Genomic DNA, 9,903 nt, shown 5'->3' with positions numbered 1-9,903 from the left:
ATTTTGTGAGACATTATTGCTTCATATTAAGACTGTTTTTTTTACGGAATTCATGATGTCCTTCTTAACATTATTGTGAGTTAAGAACAAACCACTAGCTTTAATTCTGATCTGCTGGGTTTGGTTGTGATGGTCTTCAGATTTGACATAATTTAAACACAGGGGCTGCATCCAGATGAGTGCAGCTTTGCGGTATGTGGTGCTGCAAACACGTCTGTGGTGCCACTTACCACACATTTAGATGTTCTCTGTGCAGTAAGGGTGCACACACAAGCAGAGCATGCCACTCAAAAGTGGAGCTGGGCCTCCTGGAGCCATGCTCTGGCTGCTGGCCAGGCTCTGTGTGGCAGAATCGCCACTACTGCAGCCCTGAGACCCCAGGTAAGACCCTCAAGGTGCACCACCACTAGTTGCCCCCAGGGAACCAAATGTCCTTGCTCATTTGGACATGCCCAGGGTTTTTCTTCTGACTACCAGTGTGAAATGCAGTGTTATTGTACTGCCTTCAAAAATGTTATTATTAAAAAGTTAAATAATGACTTTTCAATTAATGAGCCTTAAAAGTGTTAATAAAAGGATTTATTCTATAAGTATCTGAAAAAGTCTAGTATCTTGTGCATATGAAAGTTTCTGTCCTTATGTAATTTTTCTCTCTATCACCAGAAGATCTGACTGGTTGCTTCCTTTTTGAGTAATTTTTTAAATAATACACCACTCTAGTCAATAAAATATGGCAAACTTTTTCTTGATTTAAAAATGGAATTTCTTGAAAATATTAGAAAACTGATGATAACTTCCATGCAAATTAATTTACAGCAAAGAAACTGCAGCATGTCAAGGCAGCAGGGGATGCATAGGAATAGAACAGGTGCTAGGTTAATATAACTCATGTGCTTATGCTACAACATAAGCACATGATGCTGGGGGTCATCATTGACCACAAGATGAACATGAGCCTGCAATGCGATGCTGCAGCTAGTAAAGCGACCAAAACGCTGGCTTGCATCCATAGATGCTTCTGAAGCAAATCCCAGGACGTCATTCTCCCCCTGTACTCGGCCTTAGTGAAGCCACAGCTGGAGTACTGCATCCAGTTTTGGGCTCCACAATTCAAAAAGGATGTGGAGAAGCTTGAGAGAGTCCAGAGAAGAGCCACACGCATGATCAGAGGTCAGGGAAGCAGACCCTACGATGACGGGCTGAGAGCCCTGGGGCTCTTTAGCCTGAAAAAGCGCAGGCTCAGGGGCGATCTGATGGCCACCTACAAGTTTATCAGGGGTGACCACCAGTATCTGGGGGAACGTTTGTTCACCAGAGCGCCCCAAGGGATGACGACTAGGTCGAACGGTCATAAACTACTACAAGACCGTTTCAGGCTGGACATAAGGAAGAATTTCTTTACTGTCCGAGCCCCCAAGGTCTGGAACAGCCTGCCACTGGAGGTGGTTCAAGCACCTTCAGGAGCAAACTGGATGCTTATCTTGCTGGGATTCTGTGACTCCAACTGACTTCCTGCCCCTGGGGCAGGGGGCTGGACTCGATGATCTTCCGAGGTCCCTTCCAGCCCTAATGTCTATGAAATCTATGAAACATTTTTTTTAATGTTCAAAGAAAGAAAGAGAAGCAAGGGGAAGAAAAAACATGGATTTCAGAGCTGTAAGAAGTAGGGTTTGTGACCAGGGTAAACCCTGAAGGAGAGGCTGGGTGTGGGGGGGAAAGAGCACTGGATGATGTGATTCTGAGAGTGGGAGGTGGTGTGGGCAGGGAGAGCACAGTGGGGGCTGCAGGCTCTGAGAGTGGGGCTGTGTGCGCACAGGAATCCTACCTATGCCGGGGACTCAAAAACAATCCCCTGCTGCTGCTTCTGCTGCTGCTACTTCTGCAGTGTGGTCTTCTCACTGCAGATGTTACTTTTGCAACAGCAGTAACAAGGTGTCTTCATACCTAGCTGCTGGTGCAAGAGCAATGCCAAGGGGTTGCCCTTGCTGCCAGGGCCCGGACTCCATAGGGGTGAGGATGCTTCTGGGGCAAGTCTTAAACTGGCATCTGGACCTGGTGCCCTGCTTGTCCACACCTAGTTGCAATACTGATGGATATTAAGTTGAATTGTCTGTTTCTCTGTAGGTCAAGGCAATGCAGGGTTTATATAGGAAAAGTGAAAATGAATCAACTATGGCTGTGTAATTAATGTAAGGGATCATGTTACACTGAATTATGGACATTTTACCTTGGAATGAGAGCATGCACATGGATCTTAATGCACCAGCTTCACATTTGGAGTTGATTTGTCTTAGTTTTCCTGAGGGCCCTGTGATTTCAGTCCCTAAGTAGATGTATCCTCAGAAATCATCTCTGTGGTTAACCAGGGCTTTTAGCCCAGTCCCTTTTACCATCCAGAAAAAATTCTGACATGGGTTTGGAGCCTTGTCTAAGTTTATCCATCAAGGGCTATGGGATGGAACCTGCCCACTTTGAAATGAAGATTCAGGCAAATGACTGAAGTGTTGGAAGTCCTCCAATACCATTCTCCTAATCCCCCTTAAAGAACAGAAAAGTTTTCCCATGATTGATACAGTTGCCTGGGAAAGAATCTTAGAGCGTCTCAGCATAAAGGAAGATGGAAGATGCCTTCAGGTGTATGCCGTGTGCACACGCGCACACACACCTCCTACTTGACTGCAGAAACAGTGAGGGCTCATTAATACACCCTTCTGGAAAGCTTGTAACCAGGTTCAGCTAACACAGTTGCGCAAACCTGTGTGCCAATCAACTGGGCTAATTGTGCAGTGAAGAAATCTCTGGTGATGAGATCAGAAGTGAATGTATCTGTGTCAGAATACTAAAGCATGAAACAGTATATGTGCTGTCAAAACTTTGTGCCAAAATATATGCCATATATGCTAATAAAAGGAAGCAGGTGACAATTCACAAACTGGTTAAACAGACAATGACAACAAATGTGTGAAAATGTGACCAAAAGATTGGACAATTCAAACAAAAAGTGCCTTAAATACGATGGAATGCAGTGTTGATAAACAACAAAAAGATGTAATTGGAAATTAATGGACCAAAATTGTCAGAAATTAGGCCTAATAAGTGAACAAAATAACAAAGGTGGTCGTTTCCATTCATTACCACTCCTTGTGGGAGGTTTAAAAAGAGAGACTTCGGAGATTAAAGTAGTGAAATTGGATTTCCATGGAAAAAGGCCAGCAGATCTCTGCCTAGATTTCCTCACTGGTGAATCTTAATCCCTGGGAGATCTAGACGAGCACACCTCTAAAAATACCCAAGTTCACAATAAGAAGACCAGCAAGGACCCAAAGCATATGCATGTTAAATCTACTCTGACTTCCTCGCCCTTATTGGTCCTTCTCTCTCTCTCACTGTCTTTCTCCTATTTTATCTCTCTCATGGCTTTTCACCTGATCCTGAGACTCATCTCACTACGTCGCACTAAGGCCATTAAAATGTATTAAAATTGGCTCCAGTCCAAATTAACTAATCCTCACTGAATGAGGATTAAAGTTAATTCAGACCAGGAGAGTCTGAATTAGGCAATTTAAACTGTATTAATTAACACGTATATATGATGTTACTTTTAGGAAACGGAGCCCTAGGAACTTGGATAAGCATTCCTTAAGAATGCAGATAAGCATTGCAAATATCAACCCCCTCAAGGGCAACTCATTTGGCTTTTTGCAACACAACAGGCACAAAGTAACACCTTTACAAAGTCAAATGTGCCAACAACACCTCACCTGACTAAGTATCAGTATCCTGACTATGGCCCCAACCCTACGTAAGCACATGGGCTACTGGTCTGTGAAGAAAGGGGCAAACCCCCTTGATCATCTATTAACATTTCATTCAAATTGAAATTTGATTCAAACTGTGTGATGCAAATCAGTTAACACTGTTTAGAAAATGGTGAGTACATCTACAAATGGCTTACCTGCCAGCATGAGATGGCCCATCCGGCTCCTCCCAGTCAAACAATCTCCAGCAAAGGAGAGGTGCCTGGCCAGACTATTCAGGCAGTGTCCTTGAGCAGGGAAATGAACAAGTGTCCTGAGCGCCTGAGGTCATGTCTCACCTGCCATTTATCCTGAGAATATCAGTAAAAGCTGTATTTCCAATGCATTTCACTATCAAATCTCCTCTATCTCCTGTTTCACTAAAAGTAAAAAAAAAAGAATTGCCATTCTCAAAGTGATAAATTTGAGAAGGATTGTTTGGCAGAATAAAAGACTCCAACTCATATTTTCTTTTAAATGAAGAAACTCTGATAAGTTAAATTTGTCCTGCATAACCACTTAGTTTCAATATTCTTTTTGTTTTGTGGTTTTTTATTCTCTTGTGTAGCCCAATGAATAATTTTCCAATCTTGGCCATGAATGTGTGTTGGTGTGCTGGTGTGTTGACATATCAACACCTTTGACTTTCTGTTTCTAGTTCATTAAAATTAACAGAGCCTTCAAGGGGACTCCATTGTCTTCTACAATTCAGAAGTCACCAGAACAGCAGTGGTTTACACAGGTAAGAAGGCCTTAAATGTAATAGTATATGGGTGCGTCTACACGTTGCCTTACGTCTCTGTAGCTACACGCTAAGGTGATGTAGCAATCATGAAGGTCTACATGTGATTGGCAGCTACTTCACCATAGTGGCGCACTCCCTCATTTTAGCACACCGCTATGGTGAATTAGTTGCAAAAAATAACCAGTTATTCTTTCCTTCCAGAAGGAAGTTCTAAAGCACGGCACAGTAGCAATGTGGTCATGGGGTGACGTGTAGATGTGTCCTATAATTAGTAAATGTAGTTATTTGAGTCTTACTGCATTTAGGTAACTCTTTTATATTCTATTTATGATATAATGAGTAAAAGACGTAACAACTAGCAATGAGAACAGGATGGTAAACTAGAAATACTGTTTTGACAAGACTGCAGAGGCCTAGTAAAGTTGGAAAGAAAACAGAAGTCTACTCTCACTGGGATTATGAGGTAATTGCTTATTTAGGGGTGGGGGAATCTTTGAAAAGGAGTTTAAAATGAGTGGTTATTTAGAGAAAAATAACTTTTTGATAGTTAAGTTGAGAATTGGCTTACCTGTATCAAGAGACTGTAAGACTGTACGATAGTTAATGATATAACTGATGAGAAAAAGCTGACAGCTTTACCAAGTGTAATGAAATTTATAACCTGCTACATAGCCTAACAGTGCTAGTAAAAGCTGGAGGCAAAACATTTGCTGAGATTTGGAGAAATGCTACCAAATCAGCTGTCCCCAAAAACCACCCTTAATCACAGAGTTATTTTCATGTTTACAACACAGGGTTTAGGCATTTTTGTTGGTCATATAGGAATTAAAGACATGGTCCTAAAAATCAGATGCCAACAATGTTACTTACAATATATAATATAAGGTCTCGCTTGAACTTATTAATGCCCGATGTCAAGAAAGATGTACTTAAAAAACAATGTGATTGAATGGATACATAGGCCACATCCACGCGAGCATGGTCATTTGGTTTCCCAGGGACAACTAGTGGCAGCACACCTTGTGTTACCCTGGGGTGGCCCAGCAGCCTTACCTGGAGTCCTGGGGGCCTTCAGCAGTGGCAATCCTGCTGCTTGGAGCCTGGCTGGCAGCCAGAGGGGACCCCTGGCTGGCTAGGCTCCAGTTTGGAATGGCACACATTGGCTCCATGTGCGCTGCTCCACGGTTTTTTTGCACATTTTTTTTTACCTCTGGATGTACATCTGGCACTGCCAGATAGACATCCCTGTTCTATCCGAGCAGGTAGAAGTACCACAGTAATAGAAGCATAACAGAAAAGACATAAATCAGCTTTTCAGTTCCAGTTCCCCAGGACATTCTCCATCAGTGATGCTAAAAACCTTGAGCTTACTATATAGTAGACCTGTGCAAAACAGCTAGTGTTTGCTTCAGATTTGGATTCGGCTGATTTGGGGGACAGTGATTCAGTTTGGTGATTCGAATCACTGTCTCGAATCAATTCATCCGAATCTGATTCAGAGATTCAGCTGCTGCCAAATCTCTGAATTTCCGAATCACCCAGGCTAGGCCCATCCCCTGCCCCGGTCTCCCAGCCCAGCAATGGCTGCCCTGCCTACCCCAGCACCTGGCACTTGGGAAAAAAAAGCCCCAGCTCACTGGGTGCTGCCAGGTGGGAGGGGGCAATCCCCACTGCCCCCCACTGCATGGGGGACTTTGCAGAAGCCCCCAAGCCCCCCATCTCAGCCGGGGGCTCTGCACAAGCCCCCCAAAACCCCAAGGATGCTGCAGGAGCAATGAGTCCCAGGGGTTTTCTCAGGCTTTTTTTTCTTAAAGGACCAGAGCTGGGCTGGGCTGGGCAGCCATGCAGGGGCTGGGGAAGTGGGGGGGGAGGGAGTCAGGGGGCTCGTGCAGAGCCCCACCATGCAGCGTGGGACAGCGGGGATCACCCCCCTGCACAGCAGCACCCAGTGAGTTGGGGCTTTTTTTTAAAGCACTGGGAGCTGGGGCCAGGTGGGGCAGCCAGGGGGGAGCTGGGGAAGCAGGCAGGGGCTGGGAGCTGGCAGGGGTCCCACCATGGTCCCCGTACCCCTCAGTCCCACCTCCCCTGGCCCCTACTTACCAGCTCCTAGTCTGCTCCTACCAGCTGCTCTTACCAGGTCCTACTGCAGCCACCGGGGACTGTCCTAATCATCAAAGCTCTCCAGATCTTTTCCTAAGATTCAGAGAGCTTTGAATTGATTCGGACCTTTTAATTGGTCCCCTGATTCAATTTAGATTTGGAGATTCGGCCACTGAATTGGGCCGAATCTCCTCCAAATTGAATCACCTGAAGCTTTGCACAGCCCTACTATATAGCTTCAAACAGAGACTTGAATGGCATCTGCTGTGATCTTCTTATCACTGTGCAACTATCAGTGACCCTAACATTGCAGAGTCAGCTACACCAGCAAGTACAGACACACTTCCAGATACTGTTGTGGTGCCTGTGATACGTTATTTAGAGAGGTCATAATCCAGCCCTTACACTTAGTTTGTAGTAAATTATATAATTAATAGAAGTAGAACATTGATATTTCTTTTATTTTTGTGCATGCTCTTTTATACCACAGGGAAAGGAATTGGTAGTGCCCAGGGACTGAGTAAAATCTTTTTAAAAAGTTTTGAGCCCTCTAGTGGCTGTCATGATCTTTTATTTCCAACAACCACTGGAACTCTCTTAGTGAAGTGATGCATGCACATAGCTAAATTGTACAGATTATATATAGTGTATTTACAAAGTTGTTTGGATCCTCAATGCTCAAGTGGTTCCTCACTATTATTTATGGTGTGATGACTATTAGACAGACTAGAAGGAAACTTTTAGGTTGGGGAACCATTGGCAATAAAATATACTTACAGTAAGAATACAAAAACAATTCTTCATCACTCTGCATGTGAAGAACAAACTCTGAAGCCTATTCAAGTGAAGAATCTCCATTTAAAAAACCTTAGCTAGCCAAATATTATTACGTGAAAGGTTTTTTTATAGAAAGTAAGTAAAAATGTTGTACGTGCTAAATATACATTTCAGAAAGGGGAAACACATAGGCTGGATTTTCAAAGGAGATGAAAAGAATAAAGTAACAAATGCCACTGAAGTTATCAGAGCTGGGTACCTAACTCTCTTTGGCTTCTTTAAGTCCAGCTGTTAGAGCTTTTGATTACACATTGAACAAGCCAGTGGATTTGTCTTCCAAAGTTTAGAGAGCTTTCATCCAGGATGCCTGAAAACTTAGATCCAGATTTAGATTATATAAATCTCTAAACTTTGGGGAGGTGTTTTGAGTTTAAGTGTTGGTTTGGCCTATCACATAAATATGACACTTTCCAAAAATTCTAATTAAAATAAAGATTCGAGTTCAAATACTGGACAAATCTAGGCATATCTGAACTGAGGCTTTTGATTCAACATTACTTCCTTACAATTACAGCACTCAATTTTGTACTCAGTTTTTTTCTAGGTACATTAGCACTTTCCAGCATTACATGAGATTCTTTAATTGTTATAAATGAATTTTCATTTTTCTAAATGAAAGCATTTACTATGTCTCAGTGGGGATTTGATTATTTTCCTTTGAACAGGCAGAAACTTTTACCAAGTGTGACTGTCCTTAGAATTATTGTGTGTTTGCCTTAGAATGATAGCAGGGCTCAATGTCCTGCTCAAGACAGTATCGTCTGTGTCTAAATTATCCCAGACAAATGTTTTTGTAACTTGCATTTAAAAACTTCCAGTGAGAGATATTCCAAATTTCACTGAGTAATCTGTTCCCGTACTTTTACCGCACTAAAATTGAGGGAATTTTTTCCAGTATTCATTTAAAAATGTTACGTACCAAGTGTGGACATGAAGAAACAATACAATTTTTCTGGGACATATACAGTGTGAATTATAAAGTGATTTGATTAGATTATATTAAAAGTAGATATGTACTCAGTATTCGCATCTAGAATGGGATCTGAATCTAAAATTCCTCAAGCTTTAGGTACTCAAGATTCTGGTTTGAAATAAATATTCACAACAGGGTCCAGTAGAACATGTCCCTTAAATTCACAGCATTCCCATCCAGGTGTCAGTTTGAGGAACAAAAATGACCTTATGGAAATTTTTAAAATAAAATTAAATAGAGATTGATCTCTCTTTTAATTTTTTTAAACAAACGTACAGAATTGGGTACCATGGGTATGATTCTTTATTAAATACTTTAAACTGACTTAAAATGTTGATTAAACTATAATTTTCCTTCAAATTCGATGGATTAGGTAGAACCATTTCTTTAAAAGTCTTTTGTTTTCTTCATTATTCATTTAAATAGAATTTTTCGGTAAAAGAGAGCTCTTAGAGTTCTGTCCAGTCCTTATTCTGTCTATGTGAAGCACGATGTGTCCTCAATATATAGTGCAAGAATTATGAATATCTTTCAAAGTTTGGATCTACTTATAGAAAGGAGAATGACAGAAGAAGAATCTTTAAAAAAAATGTTGGGGAGAACTGTGACTGAGAGCAAATGGAAAAAGAGAGGAACATGAGTTAATTCATTTTGAAGAAGAATTATCTCTACAAAAATATGAGTTTGTGTTGAGACTGGAAAATATAGGAAGATTTAACTAAACAAAAACCAGGAGGAAGAGGAGGAGAAACCTTTTTACAAGATACACAATCCATGATCAGTAGTCAAAATTAAAGGATGTGTAAATGTTTGTTAAAAGAACAGAAGTACAGATAATGAGTTTGTTTTACACTGTAAAAGTACACAATAAGTTTTAAAAGGAGTTTTACAGATTTTGAAAACAAGTTATAATCAACTACCAAATTATGTTTTGTTGAAGCTCATTTTTGCCTAAAGTAATCATACACCATATCAGGAAAGCAGTAAACAGCCTATATTTGTTTTATATAATTCCAGATATTTACAATGTACCCCAAGGTTTGGCAGTGCAATGCCTCAGGTGCTAGCAGCATAGATTGAGCACATATTTCACAATTACATTAAACTGATATTGTTGCATCCATCACTGTGTAATCTTAAACATTTACTCAGTACAGAGTCCATAAACATTTACAAAAACACTCTTGTTCAACAGAAGCCAAAAACTGGCAACAAAAAGATCCCATTTAATTCCAGGAGTAAAAGTTGGGCTGGGATGGTGCAGGTGCTAAGGTATACACGTGACAGCCCAGAGATCACAAGTTCAAAGCCATAGCAGAAGTGCTTACAGCATGGCCTGTCAGATTCCAACAAAACTGCAAATTCTGCTAAATACCTTGTCACAAGGACATGAAGAAAGGAGTAAAAGTCAATGCTTTACTTTAGCAACAACATTGCAGTTAGCAGGAACT

This window comes from Alligator sinensis, unplaced genomic scaffold (assembly GCF_000455745.1).
Source record: "Alligator sinensis unplaced genomic scaffold, ASM45574v1 scaffold262_1, whole genome shotgun sequence".
Classification (NCBI taxonomy): Eukaryota; Metazoa; Chordata; order Crocodylia; family Alligatoridae; genus Alligator; species Alligator sinensis.
Note: the sequence above shows the minus strand (reverse complement) of the source record.